The following is a 17,029-nucleotide window of genomic DNA, read 5'->3' as shown; positions in this document are numbered from 1 at the left end:
TTGCTGGGTGACCCCAGGCTGACGCGCGCTAACCACTGAGATCCTGCCATCAAACAGCGGCCCCTGGAGCAGACATCGGTGTTTTCCTCTGAGAGGACACGTGGCCTGTCCACCCCCACACTGTGATGTCACAGTAGCCCCACCGCCCCCGCCCGGGCTAGGGTGGGGCCTCCTTGGAGAGGCGAGGCAGGGGTTGGGCTGTGCCCCCTGCACCTCGGAAGATGGTGAAGCCAGGCAGTTCATTCTAGCGATGATGCCAGGACGGTTGGGCAGTCAGGTGACAACATTTTAATCGCGGCACCACACCCACCATTCCCCAGCCAGGGCGTTCTGCAGACACCCCCATGCCTGTCCATAAGAGCAAGTGCTGGGGTACGCACCGAAGCCTTGTTTGCAGGGAGAAAAGTGGCAATAATGTTCATCTCAAGGAAGTGGCCCATCAACCATCACCACCCTCCATTGCAGAACAGCTCGGGGGTGGTCATGACAACCGCAGTGGGAGCGGAGGAGGTGCCAGCGGATGCAGAAAAAGTCCGAAATAGGGCAACACCAAGCCAGTTCCTAAAACACAACCCTTGTCCCTATATTTGTAACATGTCCCGTGTTTGTGAGAAAATTAAAATGAATGTTCACATGTACATGGGGAAAAGTCCAGAATGTAATACAGTGACTTAGCAGTGAGGGGTGGGGGGTGGATTATGGAGGGTTTCACTTCCCACTTGACTCATTTTTGCATTTTTTATTGGTTGAAAAATTGAACAAGTTGCTGAAGGTTCAATCAGTTATTTCCATGCTCAGAAAAAAATAAAACAAACCCATCACTGTGTCATCTGAGCCCTCGCTTCCCCATTTAGCTGGGAGGTGGTTCTACTTTCATTAACTTATGTAAGGAAAGGTGAAAAGGTAAAGGGCATTCCCACATCCCTGTTCTCCCCATTTGCCGTTCTGCACCCCCAAGGCACTCGTCACACCCCAAACCAGCACACTCACTACTGGTTTTTTCCTTAAATTTTCTTATGTTGTTGTCTTATTAGGTTGTCGCCTGAGTTCTCCTGCCCCCACACCTCCTGCAACCCAGCTCCATATCCCTTATGCTCCCCCCCCCCTTTGCTGGAGGCCTCAGATCTATGGTCAGTTTGCTAGTTTTGCCTTTTTTTTTTTTTTATTTGTTTGTTTGTTTGTTTGTTTATACATGCACTGGGTACAGTCAGAAGCGCGGGAGGGTGAGAGAATTCACCAGAGCCAGAGCAGGGAGCAGAGCAGGCAGAAGGACCGAAGTACACTGCTGAGGGGAGCAGCGGGCAGCAGGCGAGGTCTGCGCGCCATGTGGGACCCTCCTCCGGTGGCCGGGGAGCAGCCGGGGATCGAACCGGCGCCGCAGAGGCTGCGGGCAGCTTCGCAACCCAGCGCTCAACCGCTGCGCCACCGGGGAAGCCCTAGTTTTGCCTTTTTAAAAAAAAAATTTATTTATTAATGCATACAAGAATTGGGACACAGGCCAGAGGTGTGGAGGGGGTTGGGGGTGAGAGGATTCACCAGAGACAGAGCGGGGAACAGAGCAGGCGGATTGACTGAAACACACTGCTGAGGGGAGCAGCGGGCGAGTCAGGAGAGGTCTGCTGCGGCATGTGGGTAGCTCCCTGGCCAGGGATCGAACTCATGCTGCAGAGGCTACGAATAGCTTCATAGGTTGTGTCTTAACCCCTTGCACCACCAGGGAGGCCCTGGTTTTGCCTTTTTCTGAACCTTTTGTTTGGTTCCTGTATATTCCACATGTGAGAGAGACTGTGCCATACTTATCTTTCTCCTGACTGATGTCGGCCAGCAGCACCTCCCGCCCCACCCACGGGGCTGCCTGACAGGAGTTTGTCTTTTTTGACGGCTGCAGACTCACTCTTAACCAGCGTCCAGGCTCTGTTTGCATTTTGCCAGTTGTCCCACCGAGACCCCTTTCTCTTCCAGGATCCCACTGGGTTTTTCTCGTGATTGACCTCTCCCATGGGACGCTACGTCTGCCCAGTTAGCCGGTTCTGACGCAGGGCCACTAACTCAGTCTGTGCTTTATTCAGATGCCCCGAGTTTCCCTTCGACCCTTTCCTCAGCTGGGACCCCCACCTCTCAGGCTCCTCTGGCCTGAGGCAGGGACTCGGGGCTTCCTCGTGTGAGGGGAAGTGGCCAGTGGGGGCGTTTGTCTGGTGCCTTCCCGATGCTTGCACTGGGGTGTGGGCCCGAGGACAGGCCTTTCCCCTCACTGCCTTCAAGGCCACGTGACTGACCTCATTGATTTTGCCCTCGGTCACCTGGCTCAGGTGTTTGTGAGGTTTCTCTTGCTTTCCTCCACTTTGTGCAAAGACGCCCCCTGCCCAAGCCACACTGAGGGGTCGGACGATGCCCCTGAGGGCAGAGTCTCTGTGAAATTACTTGAAGTTCTGCAGGTTTGTCCCTGCACCCTCCAACCAACGGGTGGCTCCAACCAGGTGTGTGTCTCAGCATGGACGTGGGCCTGCGTCACCCCAATACTTTATTTTATGGCTCGGGTTCATCCAGCTTTGGGGGCTCTTTCAGTCAACTCCTGGGGCCCTCCGATGCGCCCCCCTGTCACTGAGTTTGTGGATACCTCCTTACTTTGGGGCCTACAAGATGCTCGGGGCTCCCGGTAGTTCCTACCCTAGACCTAGAATTGGCTGTTTCTCCCATTCCTTTCAAGGGGGATGGTCTCCGAAACCAAGATCCAGGGGTGTGCCTGTTGCTTCCCAGCCCTCTCAGCGGAAAGAGCAAGGAAATATATTGCAAGTGTGAACCTGCACAGGTACAAACATCAGGAATATTCTAGATGCAGGCGCCCTCCCACAGATCCCCTCAGCCATCGCTAACCCACCCACGCAGGTCATTCCCACCTCCCCTTCTCAGCTCTGCCCTCCCACCTCGACCGCAGGAACCTGGCCCCTGCCACCCGCCTTCCGTTTACTTAACTGTTCCAGCCCAGAATGCATGGGTAGTGGTTTCAGAACGCAGCTTGAGCCCCGCTACCTTTCCATTTATTCGGTTACAGTTTCTGACTGCCCGTTGAGCTGGGCACTGTTCGAGGCACAGTGACCACAACAAAGCCCCTGCCCTCATGGAGTTTATGTTCTGGAGCAGAAGCTCGACACAGCAGCGAGCAGGATAGATAAGTAAACAGGAAAAAGTGGATGAGGGTGACAGGGCTTGCTGGGGGTGGTTGGGGTAGGTGGTATTTTGGGACAGTCAGAACAGGCCTTGTTGATCAGGTGACTTTTGAGCAAATGCTGGAGACAGAGACGGAATTAGTTATGTGGATGTCTGGGAAGAATATTCCAGGTGGAGGGAACAGCCAGTGCAAAGGCCCTGAGGTGGGGATAATTGTGCTGGGTTCAAGGCCAGTGGGGCTGGAGCAGAGAGACGGAGGTTTAGTAGGGGACGAGGTCATAGAGGTGGTGGTGGGGGGCCCATATCATTAATGGCTTAGAGGCCCTTAAAGATTTGGGTCTTACAGAGATAAGAGATGTGGACCACAAGAGACTCAGGGGCCCCTGCTGCTGTGTTGAGGAGGCATGGAGGCAGGGAGTCCAGTCAAGGGAGTGTGGAGTCCACTTAGGCAGGGGGTGGAGGGTGTGGTCAGATTCTGGTTCTGTTCTGAAGATGGAGCCAGCAGGACCAGGCTGGGAGGGGAGCACGTGAGAGAGGGCAGGGGTGAGAGGGGCTCTGAGGATGGTTCTGAGGCTTTGGGGATGCACACCCAGAGGGACAGAGTTACTGCCAAATGAGGAGGGAGGCAGTGGGTGGGAAAGGCCCTGGGAGGCAGGTACTGGACAGACGTCTCAGCAGAGGTGTTGAATCAGCTGCTGGCTACCTGAGCTGCAGCAAACTCACAAACACTAGAGCCCGAAACAGCCCAAACCTGTTATCTTACAACTCTCTGCAAGTCAGAATTAAATCGGGTCTTCTGGAACTAAAATCCAGGTGTTCTCAGGGGTGCAGTCCTTTCTGGAGACTCTCCAGGTGGTCCATTTCCTGGCTGCTACAGGCCACCCACCTCCGTCTTGTCTGTGGCCCATCCTGCCAGCGGCGTAGCGCCTGCAGCTTGCTCTGCTCTGGCCCGCCCGCCTCCCTCTTTCCCTAAAAGATCCCTTGGGATTACACTGGGCTCCCTTGGGTAACCCAGGATGCACCCCCCTCTGTCAAGATCCTTTATTAATCCCACTTGCAGTATTCGTTTGCCCTGTAAGGTGAGGTGTTCACAGGTTCAGGGGGGTGACGCCTTTGGGGACCCATCACCACCGAGGGTATCAGTGGATGGAGGCACTAATGCTGGGGTACCCCAGCACCAGGAAGCTGGGGGCTGAGGAAGAGCAGCCAGGGAGGTCTGAGGGAGCCAGGAGGAAGTCCAGGGCCAGGAAGCCGCATGGAGGAAGGGTGCTGGGTCAGAGGGAAGGAGCAGCTGTGTCCACTCCATCGTCGTTGACTGCCCATTCACCCTGGGGTGCCCACAGGGTGGCCAAGGGGGGTCTTCAGAATAGTCTGTGTAATGGTGGGGGGAGGGGAGCCTGGCGGGTGAGGCTGGGCAGGAGCTCCCTGCTGAGGCCTTCACCCTTGCTGCTGTATATTCTATCGATCAGACAAGTATACAGTGACGTGTGCCCGCGTGTGCCGTGTGGTCATAGAAGCACATACAGAAGCGTCTCGGTGTGCTCCCCCTGTTCTTGCTCCCTTCTCTCCCCCAGCCCCTGGCAACCTCTGATCCCTCCATAGCTTTGTCTCTTCCAGAATGTCTCATTTCATTATGCTTTAAGACTGTGTAGAGGGCCTCCCCGGTGGCACAGCGGTTGAGCGCTGGGTTGCGAAGCTGCCAACAGCCTCTGCAGCGCCGGTTCGATCCCCGGCTGCTCCCCGGCCACCGGAGGAGGGTCCCGCATGGCGCGCAGACCTCTCCTGCCGCCCGCTGCTCCCCTCAGCAGTGTACTTCGGTCCTTCTGCCTGTTCTGCTCCCCACTCTGGCTCTGGTGAATTCTCTCACCCTCCTGCGCTTCTGACTGTGCCCAGTGCATGTATAAACAAAACAAACAAACAAACAAACAAATAAATAAATAAATAAATAAATAAAAACATGCCTCTATTAAAAAAAAAAAAAAAAGACTGTGTAGAGCTCACTTTGCCAACATACTCACCAAATATTCAAAGTAATGTGGTGTTGGGACTTTTACCTTTATAGGCATCTCTATAAATCATTTTTAAAGAACATGTGCCCATGCACATTATTTTAGGTGCTAAATATATATAATATATAAATACACTATTTATAAAAATCTCACTCTCAAGGAAAAAACAGTTTGAAGGTCAGTTGTGTCCTTTGTCAAAGTGCTCAAGCTTCACTGCTGGCAACCCCAGCAGACCCAGAAGACAAATGAGTCATTTGGGACCATATACAGGCTTACCTGCTGTTTGAAAGTGGAATGTTCCTAGTTGCATGACCTGGTGGGTCATTTTTTGGTTCTGAGAACAGTATTACCATTAATTTACATGGAAAAGGTGAGCATTCCTAGGCCCCCAAAATAACCTCCCAAATCACCGCAGTAGAATCGTTCCACTTTTGGATGCTGGGGAAACCTGTGATTTTGAAACAGAAAACTAGAAAACCCTGTGATGAAAGTATTTTTACACACACACACACACACACACACAAATCTAATTGTGGTTCCCCACTCCCACAGTAGGTTTGCTATAATGGGGAGCAGGGCCACCCCCATGAGAGCTGCAAGGGTCTCGAGGTCTGAAAACAGCTCCCAGCCATGCTGGCAACGCACAACCCCCTCTGACCCAGCAGCCCGCCTAGGTGTCCACCCAAGAGGAAAGAAACCGCATCTCCACACAAAGGCCAGAGTAGCAGCTCACACGGCTGTTCCCAGAAGACAGTCCAGGCAGCCATTGGCAGGGCATGGGATGACCCAGTTGGGGTGCAGCTGCACAACAGGGCAGGCCCGCAGCAAATCGGAGGGAGTTACCAACCCTTCGGCTCACGTGGGCCAGGTTGGACAAGGGGAAGCCGACCAGAAAGGGTCGCACCCTGTGACCTGGCGCTGGGTGCTGATTAACAGCAGCCAGGTCTCTGGTAGCTCTAGAAAGCAGAGCTTGCTTGCCTCCCCTCCGCCTCCGACAGCGGGGAAGAGGGCCCTTTTGCAGACGGGTCAGCTGAGGCCGATGGAGAGGAACCAGCTTATCTAGTGAGGTCAAGTGGGTGCTGGACTCTGAGGACTTCTCACCACCCGGCCACTTGGCGCAAGGGGGCCTCCCAGACCATTCTATCTTGGCCCAAGGCCTGGGAAGCGGCCTGAAGTTCTAGTGCCTGTGGGGCCAGCCGTGCTGGGCAGCTGCCAGCCCTGGCGCCACCACTGAGATCCCCTTGTTGGGGTCACAGGCGGGAACAGTCCCCCCCAGAGCAGGTGGGGCAGGACACCTGCACAGGCCCTGCCACTTCCCTTCCAAGTCCCCCTGGCCCGATTCTGCAGGAAGGGGCTCTGAACAGGAAGGGAAAGGAAGCTCCCTAAAGAGGTGAGTATTTTCAGCTCTCTGGGCAGTTTCTTCCCAGGAAACGGCTGGTGGTAGCTCCCTGATAGTTCTGTGGAAAGGTTGGATGGGACCCCAGAGGAGGGCCTGGCCGTGAGCCCGGAGAGTGGCGGGTGTGCTCACAGCCTGGGGTCCGCTTGAGGTCAAGTCCCAGGACCCGCTCCCCTTCTGCCCACCCAGCTCTCCTTGGCAGAGGGGGCAGGCACTCGGGCCTCCGTTTCTCCATCCACCGACCTCACCTCTGCGGGCGGATTCCAGCCCCCCTCATGCACCTCTGGCGGAGCTCCGCCAGGGCTGGGCCCGCATCCCAGCCAGTGCCGCTCCCCACGGGGACAGCGGGGCAAGGGGCACGGGCCCGGCCAGCGCTCTTTCCACATCAGGCCTCTCCACTGTCTGGGTTTTGAAACTCCTCGCTGGAGCAGGCCAAGCCCTGTTGTTCCTCGGCGTCCTCTCCTGGTTTGTCCAGGGACACAGCATGGCTTCTGGGGGCACCTGAAAAGAAAAAGGAAAGTCTGATTTACAACCACGTTGGTATAAAAGATGGATACAACGCAGGCTGGTTTTGCTTTTCACTTTTATTCGAAGCCCACAAAGTCAAAACATTTCCGCAGGCCCTAAAAACACTGCCCCATGGCACTGGGCCTGCGAGTCTGAGCCAAGTCAGCCCTGATCGGGCCTTTCCAGACCATGAGGCACCCCCTGACCTCTTCTCGGGAGGCCTCCCTTATTGCCTGACCTGAGACCGGGCTCAGGAACCTCTCGGGAACCATGTTCCTCTGTGAAGCCTTCTCCATAGCCCCTTGAACCTACTCCTTCCACCCTTTCCTGAAGTGAGGGAGCAGGGCCGGCCGGAACTGGTGGGCTGACTCCCAGACCGTAGCCGGACCCGGGACATTGTAGCCGCGGGTCCTGCCCCCTCCGTGGACATTTCATTAATCCCCAGGTCATCTCCTCACACTGGTGAGCAAACAAGCCTGGAAGCACCTGCCTGAGGTCACATAGGGAGTGGTCAGCACAAACCGGCAGCTCAAGTCTGGGCTCCCCAAAAGTTTTTGGCTGGTCTTCCCACTAATTCTGGGGGGGTATTAATAAATCACACGCATTGTGTTAGTTTCCCCAGGCTGCCGTCCCACAAACCGGGGGGCTTAAACCAACAGAAATTTATTCTCTCATAGTTCTGGAGGCCAGATGTCCAAAGCAGGGAGTGGGCAGGGCTGGGCGCCCCTGCGGGCTCTGGGCCAGCTCTCTGTCCTTCGCCCCGCTCTGCTCCCCTCCCCTCCTCGTCTTCCTCTGCTCACATTTGTCTCTGTCCTTATGGCCCACCCCCTCCCAGAAGGATCTCATTCTGACGTCTTCCATTACATCTGCAAAGTCCCAATTTCCAAATATGGTCACCTTGTTGGGCTTGGGGAGTTAGGACCTGGGCTTTCTTTTTAGGGGTGCTGTTCAACCCACTGCACATGAGGTGCAGCTAAATGCTGACAAGCGTCAGAGAAAACTGGGAGAAGCTAGCGCGAAGCCATGTGTGACAGCAGTACTTAGCCCAGGCCCTTATTTATTTACACACGTGAATTTCAGTATCAAAAAAGAGGTCTGGGTACACGGTGGGGGGGGGGAGCAGAACATGTCACACACACACACACCCCCATGCCAATTTGGCCTGCGATTGCTTTGAGCTGAAGGCAATTAGGGCCCAGCAGACCCTGGAGGGGTGTTGCCTTTGCTTGTTTTAAACTCTCCCTTAACGACCTTTAGACGCACCAGAGAGAGTTTTCTATCAGAGTCCTATCTGCTCTGCTCGGAGTGGCTGCATTTGTTTACCAAACATTTGCTCTTCCCATCTGTCTGCCTCCTCTTTGATGCCCTTGGCTCAGCGGGCAAAAAACAGCTGCAGTCCTCAAGTCAGATGAAATTTCCCCCCTATTAATCTGTGTCCCGCCAATTTAATTACTAGACCAGCCAAAGAAACTGGAAGAGAAAAAGGGAAGTATTCCTACCCCCTACAGCAGTGATGGCTGGTACAGGGGTTTCAGCAGGCCGCGACTGCTGCTGAGACCTCTCTCTCTCTCTCTCTCTCTCTCTCTCTCTCTCTCTCTCTCTCTCAGGACCTACTTGGTTGAAAACACCTTTGGTCTTATTTTCTGTTTGGCAACTACCCTCTCGGTGTGCCGGCTTCAGGGAGCTGCTTCAGGTCCAAGCAGGCCCTATGGGCAACACCACCTGCCAGTAGGGCCCTTTGTCTTTCCAGCCCCAGGCCTTCACTCCTGCCTGCCTTGGCCCCGAGCCTCTGCCCCACCCTTCGGGCTTTGGAGACAGCGTTCTCGTAAGAGGTGCTCTCCGTCCACCCCCAGCTCCAGCAGAACGAGCCAAGTCCGGCCTGATCATTGCAGTGTCCTCTTGCCTAGAAAAAGAGCCAGACTAGAAAAACATTTATTTTAGGACTGAATCCTTGAGACCTCTCACCCTGTCTGACCCTGGCCCCCCACCCTCCTCCTCATCCATTCAGTTTCAGCCCCTGGAGACCCCTTTCTTTCCTGGAACTGAAATCACATTCCTGCCTCAGGACCTTGGCTGGGCTGTTTGCTCCTCCTGGAATACCCTTCTTCCTCGTTACCACTCAGATCTCAAAGAAATGTCACCAGCGGGCTCTGGGCCCTCGCAGACTCTGCCTGCCTTTCCTTACCTTCTTAGTTCTCTACCGGTCCCTCCCTGAGGGATCTAGAAGGATCTATGGGTGCTTTGTCCTGCCTCTTTTTTCAATACCTGCCTCCCTGCACCAGATCATATTACCCTTGAAAACAAGTGTATCATCTTGCTCACAGCTGCAGCCCCAGCGCCCGCCCAGTAAATTCTAGAAAAGCATGTGCTCAATCCTTGATTGCATGGTTTTCTTGCCTTTAAGACAAGGACTTCCATTGACTGTGAACCGGTGGGGTTTAAAAGCTGGAGAATCCCCTGAGATCGCCAGCAGAACGCGGTCCGTGTGACGGCATTCCCTGGAGACAGTGGTCCATTGTGCACAGCAAATTCTGTGGGCTCGGCGCTCCCCAAAGATTCTGTTTATTTAAAGCCTCACCTACCCTGCGGTCGCTCTTTCTCCCTCTTCTCATTTTGCTCTACTTGTTATTAAACCAAGGCCAGGCTTTCCGTTTTGGTCACAGACCCTGAATAACATCAGGGATAGCTCTGTCTTGGCCATTTGGATCTCCTTGTGTGGGACATGCGGTCGGTGTCCCATTAATGCATGTTTCCTTGAAATAAAAGTCTCAGTAGTTGGACAAAGAGTTCATTAGATTATCCAGGTGAGGATTCACACTGGCCGGGTGAAGGGAGTCAGATCCTCATGGCTGCTCTGTCTGGGGGGGGCCCCTCGGCTGGTGCTGTTCTCTCTCTGAGCCCAATTTCCTGGCCTGTGAAGTGGTGCTTGTAAGGCCTGCCTGGGGATCTTGAAGTGGCGGCAGCTTAGCCTAGGCAGCAGTTAGAACCACGGGGACTTTAACAAAGGTGGGGGTTCTTCCTGCCCCCACCCCGCTGACGAACTGTGTCACTGCAAGTGGTAATGAAAAAGTAGAGGGGAGGGAGGGCTTCCCTGGTAGCGCAAGGTGTTAAGCATCAGCACTATGAAGTTTTCGCCAACCACTGTGCCCTGAGTTCAATCCCCGGTCAGGGAGCCGACCGGCATGGTGCAGCAGACTTGTCCTGTCCCCCCGCTGCGCCCCTCAGCAGTGTGTTTCAGTAGATCCTCCTGTTCTGCTCCCCGCTCTGTCTCTGGTGAATCCTCTCACCCACACCCTCTCCACCCTGCACCTCTGGCCTGTATTAAAAATAAACAAAATCTTTTTAAAAAAAGAAGAAGTAGAAGGGAGTAAACCAAAGTAAAACGATCCCATTTTAAGAAACCCTGGGTAACTTGCTCTCTTCCTAGTAAGAGGCCCTTGGTCCTACTTGGAATCCAGTGCCGTTGCCCTGGGAAAAGGAGGCAGTCTGCATTTAGGGGCTCCTCAGGGATCCTTCCAGCCACTGCCCCACTCCCTGAGAATGCCTGCCCGCCCCAGGCGGGGCAAAACCCTCTCTGGGGTCTGGAGAACTGGAGACACAGGCTGCAGGGAATAACAGCATCAAGACTTCCCCTGGGCAGGCCCGTGCTCCCTGCTCACAGCCCAGTAAGAGGACAGCGAGAGCATTCAGAGAGTGCCCGGCCCAAGGTCACACAGCATACAGTGCCTGAGGGGCTCCAGCTCAGCCTAGGCCTTCTCAGTTATGTGTGTGAAATAGTCAAACAAAAGTGTGCATTTGCACACTCGTGTTCACAGCAGCATTGTTCACAGTAGCCAGAAGGTAGAAGCAACCCAAGTGTCCATCAGTGGGGCAGTGTGAATAAGCAAAATGTGATTGTTCCACAGAGTGGAATATTATTCAGTCACGAAAAAGGAAGGGGGTCTTGTCACATGCCCCACAACAAGGATGAACCAAGGCCCGTGGCTACATTATGCTAAGTGAAATAAATCAGTTACAGAGGACAAATGTTGTATGACTGAGTCCACTAATACAGGGTAAGGAACAGACAAGAGCAGAGAGGCAAACTGAAATGGTGTTCGCCCAGGGCTGGCAAGAAGGGGAGATGGGGATTATTGCTTAATAGGTATACAGAGCTTTTTTTTGAAGCTGAAAAGAATTCTGGAGATTGGACATACTCCCATGTGAATGTAGTTACAAGCACTGAACTGTGTGCTTACAACTAAGATTGTAAATTTACGATTTCATATCATGTATATTTTATAATAATTAAAAATAAAAAATAGGGCCTCCCCGGTGGCGCAGCGGTTGAGCGCTGGGTTGCGAGGCTGCCCGCTGCCTCTGCAGCGCCGGTTCGATCCCCGGCTGCTCCCCGGCCACCGGAAGAGGGTCCCACATGGCGCGCAGACCTCTCCTGCCGCCCGCTGCTCCCCTCAGCAGTGTACTTCGGTCCTTCTGCCTGCTCTGCTCCCCGCTCTGGCTCTAGTGAATTCTCTCACCCTCCCGTGCTTCTGACTGTGCCCAGTGCTTGTATAAATAAATAAAATAAATTTTAAAAAAATAATAATAAAAAAAATAAAAAATATATTGTGGTATAACATTAGCAGGGAAGCACGCAAACCTTCGATGGGATTTTACCTGTGCACCACACTCCTGGGCAAACCACCCAGCTGAGGGAGAAAAAAGCCAGCTCCCAGCTCCTCCCACGGCACAGTCAGCACCTTCCCCCTCCCCTCCCCCCAAGACATGCCATCGTTCCTGTTCTGGAACATCGTCATCTGCATCATGTGCTCCTGTGTGCGTCCTTTTTGTGCCTGGCTCCTTCCTGCAGTGCCGACTTCCGCGGGCATGGCCGGTGCGGAGCCTGTAGCTATTTGTCATCCTGGACGACGTTCTGTTGTGTTCCTGTTTGTGTCTGTTACTGGTGTCTGCGGCCCAGTTTGGGCTGTTGGGAACGGTGCTGATATGAGCATTCGTTGTCATTTATTGGACATGAACCTGACCTTCAGATTTTATTGTCTGTACGATGAGCAAGGTGAAGCTCCGAAGCAGCTCACTCGGCCCTGCCTCCCTCCCTCCCGGCTCTAACGCTCACGTGGCTTCCTGGCCGCCTGCTCATCCACCTGCAGCGGGTTTGGTGCATTTGAGCCTCAGGTCCACCTTCTTAGCAGTTTTGGCCTCTTCCCTGGAAAGTGGCTCAGCCCACCCCCCCAGAGCCCCTCTGCTTCCCTGGGGCCCTTGTGCTCGCCACACTGGTCTTTTCTGTCTTGCACCTCCAAAGGGTGTGTCGTGAGTGGCTCAGTCGCTGGTAAACAGGCCATGGAGTGGGGGTGGGGGCGCGTGAGACCTTTCCTGAAGAACCCTAGTCTGAGGGCCTTGACGACCTGATCTCGTGCAGTAAAGGGTCGGTAATGGGATGTAGCGAGCCTCCCCTGGTCGGCTTGTTTTCAGAATGTTCTAGATGACTTATAGCAGCAATTCTCAACCTGTGGTCTCTGAGGGTGCTGGGGAGACTTGCAGGATCTCAGGTCTCACCTGACAACAGCAGGGTCGGGAGGCCGGGCCTAGGCTCTGGGTGAGAACGTGGCTCAGGGTGGGCTCCCGTCCCGGGCTCAGTCCCCTCACCTGTAAAATGGGTATAAGAAACCATTCCTGCCTCACAGTGGGTTTTGGAAGGTGAAATTAGTTGCTGCCTGCACTGTAGCTGGCGAAGTCCTTGCACTCAATAAATAAATAGTTGTAAAATGAAGAGATAAGGCTGCCTGGCCCAAGGAGCGACACCGACGTGGCACCACATAGCTGCTGGTTAATGCACATGCAGAGCCTCCCCTGCTTTGGGGCCCTGGCCAGGGCACAGCTGGAGCTTGAGAGGCTTTGAGGTTTGTGGGTGGGGTAGGCGTGGGTGTCCCCCAGGACTGTCAGGGAAAGTGAGGCTCCAGGCCCTCTATCTGGAGTCGGCAAACAGCCAGGCCCCTCGCTCTGGCTCTGCAGGAGCCTCCAGCGCTGCACACACAGCCCTCTGCTTCCACTTTCAGTTCTTGGAAAGCACTGACTTTCCCTCCACTGGGCCGCTCCTCTCAGCTCCCACCCAGAATCTGGGCACAAGTGGCGCCAGGCATCTGGAGCCCAGTGTGAGGCGGGCAGATAAGAAATGCTTATGTATCTGCCAAGGTCGAAGTCGCACACACTGGGCGGCCCCACCTCTGGGAGGTGTCAGGTAGAAAAGCTGCAGAAATGCAGACCCTTGTGCAGGGGTTAGAGACACTCAAGTCGGGACAACTGTGTGCCAGAGCAGCAAAGTGACCCAAGTCACATCCACTCTGCAAGCCACCAGGCAGCTTCCCTGTGCTGCAGGGGGTCAAGTACAGGGTGACAAAGCCAAGGGCGGCCTGCAGGAAGGAAAGTCCCATCCCAGAGGGGAGAAGAACCGGCGCACACTGGCATGCACTGGGCCTGCACCCGCACAGCCTCTTTTTAAAAAGATGCATGAAGGACAGGTTTCCCGAAATGTGTCACTTTGACAAGTGGATTATTTTGAGCTGAGGTCGTGGAGGCCCTGTGGGCTCACAAGAAATGGGCTCACAATAAATGTTTACCCTGCCTTAACTAGAAGCAGAATGACAATGTGGGGAGGGAGACTCCTTGGTGGCACAAGGGGTGTCTTAGACACAGCACTACAAAGCTATCTGCAGCCACTGCAGCACAAGTTCAATCCCTGGCCAGGGAGGTGACCCACATGGCACAGCAGACCTCTCCTGTCTCGCCCGCTGCTCCCCTCAGCAGTGGATTTCAGTGGATCCACCTGTTCTGCTCCCCACTCTGTCTCTGGTGAACCCTCTCACCCGCCACACCTCTGGCCTGTACCCCAGTTCCTGTACACATAAAATAAATATTTTTTTTTTAAAAAGAATTGCAATTGGGGCTTTGATCCAGAATTAGGGCTTTTAGCAGAAATAAACTTTCTATCTGAGAAACCTGTGGATGTGGCAGGGCCAACTCTTTCACCCAAGTCCCCTCCCAGAAGCCCCAGGCCTGATCCCACTTGGAACCCACGTCTGCGTACACTCTGCATGCCTAAGTCATTAACATTTTTCTTTCCTAATCTGTCTGATGTTAATTTGGTTGCTCAACCAGCCCCAGAAAAACCCAGAGGGCTGGAGGGAAATTTCTTCTCCTCCCCAACACACAGGAGAAATTGATCACCGGTTGCCCCCGGGAAGAAAACAGGAGGCTGGGCAGGGGGTGGAGGAAAGCTGACTTTTTTCTGTGCAGCCTTTGGATGCTTTGAATTTTTGTGTGATCATGTGCATGCAGTATTATCATGTGTATGTTTTTCTCCCAAAGAAAGAAAGAAAAGAAAGACATTTTCTTTCTTAAACTTCTTGTGGAAGGGCGTTGCAGACTGCACACTTTCTGAGAGACTGAGGTTAGAAGAGTTAGGGCTTTGGACACAGTCTTGGCTCAGTATTGCGATGGTGTTCATTTTCCCACTGGTGTCAGTATGAACCGGTAGATATTAACAAGTTCTGCCTCATAAGCATGTTGAGTGGCTTCATGAGACTGCACAGACAGCAGACATGCCTGGGAAAGAGCCAGGCATGTTCTGAGCCCCCCCAGAGTGAGTGGTTTCCACTGCTACAGGAGCAGGCTGGGCAGAGACTTTTGTGCCTCTTTGCAGGTGGGTAAGTTGGGGCAAAGAGTAGCAAAGTCCAAGGCAAGAGGCCTGGTCGTGGGGCCTCTCGTGCCCCAGAACTGGCAGACACCTGCTGCATGGCCCCCTTCATCTCTCTATCAGCAGAGGGGGGCTGGAAAGGCATCCAGGTGCCAGGTCAGGGTGACAGAGTGAGGCCAAGCCTGGGACAAAGTCAGCTCAGCTGTACCCACAGAAATCCCCTGGGGCTTGCAGGGTGAGGGCAAATTCTGCCCCACCCTCTCATTCCACACAGTCCCTGCAGAGGTGGGACTCCCTGAGGACCACGCTGCTCCCACGTAACTGGGGCAGCATGTATCGTGTAAAAGGTCACAAGGCCGTACACTTAAGAGGGACTCACTTTGCTGAACATGTTCTGCACCTCGGGAGAAAGACCACCCCCACAGGCACGGCTCTGGGTGCTCCCCAGACAGGTGATCAAACAGCAGCAAATAGCTTTGGCACAGAAACTGCCCTGGAATGCCTCCAGGGGAAATCAGAGGGTTAATGAATCCAGGCCAGGGCCTGGCCACCCACAGTGCCCCCAGCCCTCCTCCTTCCATGCCCCCACCCCTTCTTCCCAGACCCCCCCACTCCCTCCGGCCTGCCACCAGGTGCTGGGGACCAGGGGCCTCTCCCTGAACCAGCTGCCTTTCTCAGGAAATGCGTGTGGTCCTGCTGCTGAGACAAAGCCTAGTTGCTTAGCCCCCAGGAGGGGGTAAGGGAGAATTTCCTTAGGAGAGGTTCCAAGAAGCAGGATTACTGCTTCAAAGGGTGAGCACCGTGCTAGGTGGGCTGATAACTGCTGTGCCACTTTCTCCCCCAAGGCCCAACAATCCTCCCGTGCACCCCTGGGTCGGCTCCGGCTCCCATGCTGTCCCGCCTCTCTCCCTGCTGGCAGCCCCTCTGCACACCCCTCCTGCTCTTTGCCCTCCTGCCCCCCGCTGGGGACGCCTAGGGGCACTGGCTGACCTCCCTGCCCCTTCCCTCACCCACCCACACCCACCGCCTCATTCTGTTCCTTCAATTCCTCGGTGAGTGGCTGGTCCCCGGGGCCACAGCGCTGAGGTGCAGGGTGTGGGCTCTGGAACGCCTGTGTGAGGACAGGGTTGTTCCACAGGCACTTGCTGTGTGATGTGGGCCGCTGCTCCACCTCTCTGCCTAGGTTTCCTCACCCGTGAAAGCCAGCCTCCTGGGGGTATTTGTGAGATGGAATGCACAATTACAGGGGGAGCCCCTGGAATTCTCCACGGTAGTCAGCGCTCAGTATCACTTGCTGCTGTCTACCCTGGAGCACAATCATGCCTCCTCTGTCACACCATAGTCGCTGGGGGGCTGGCCCCAGCATCCCTGCCTCTCTCCCCTCCCTACCTGTCTGTCCCATTGCCTGGAACTGCCTGGGCTGCATCCAGGCCTCCTGCTCACCCGGCCTCCGAATCCCCCACCTTGCTCTCAGGGGACAACAGGCAGAGCCCAGAAAGACAATGGAATGGGTGGTGCTTCTCAGACTTCCAGACTCCAGCTCAGGAATGCGACACCTCCCTGTGATGGAGAAGCCAGCCCGGGGACTCTGCAACTCAGCCTTCAGTCTGGGGCACCTGGGGTCAGGCAGGACTGGGTCCCAAAGCCCTGGTGCTGGACCATAACTCCGGTCTGGTGGGTGAGCGTGGGGGAGCTGTGGGGACCCATGGCCTCCCGCAACCCAGAACAGGTCAGGGTGGGGCTTGGGAAGCGCCAGCCCCAGGCCCTCAAGCCAGAAATCTCTTGGGCTTTGAAGTTCCACAAGCCTGGATTCAAATCCTTGCTAGGCCAAGCTCTGTGACCTTGGGCTGTAGCTTCAACTCCTGTCTCAGTTTCCTCCTCTGTAAGACAAAGCGTTCCCCTTTGCAGGGCAGGCGCCGTGAATGCACCTGACATTTCTGCTGTTGTTGTTGTCCTCCCTTCATGTCTTCCTGGACCAAGACCAGCCATGCCCTGGCTCCCTGTGGGGCCTGAGGAAACCCAGGAGCCTGGGATAGCCCTGTCTCCTGGGCCTGCCCTCTCCTGCGTCCTTGCCAGGGGCAGCTCAGAGAACTTTCCATGGAAGCTAAGTGTTATTTCCTGTGGGGCTGACGTTCCAGAAGGGGCCCGGGGGGAGCTTCTGCTTGGTCTACCCACAGCCAGAGGCTCCAGCGACCTCCCTCCTCATGCACTGCAGGACTCCCAGCACCAGCTGACTCCCAACTTCAAAAATTTACTAAC

The sequence above is a fragment of the Talpa europaea genome, assembly GCF_964194135.1.
Source record: "Talpa europaea genome assembly, chromosome: 12".
NCBI lineage: Eukaryota > Metazoa > Chordata > Mammalia > Eulipotyphla > Talpidae > Talpa > Talpa europaea.
Note: the sequence above shows the minus strand (reverse complement) of the source record.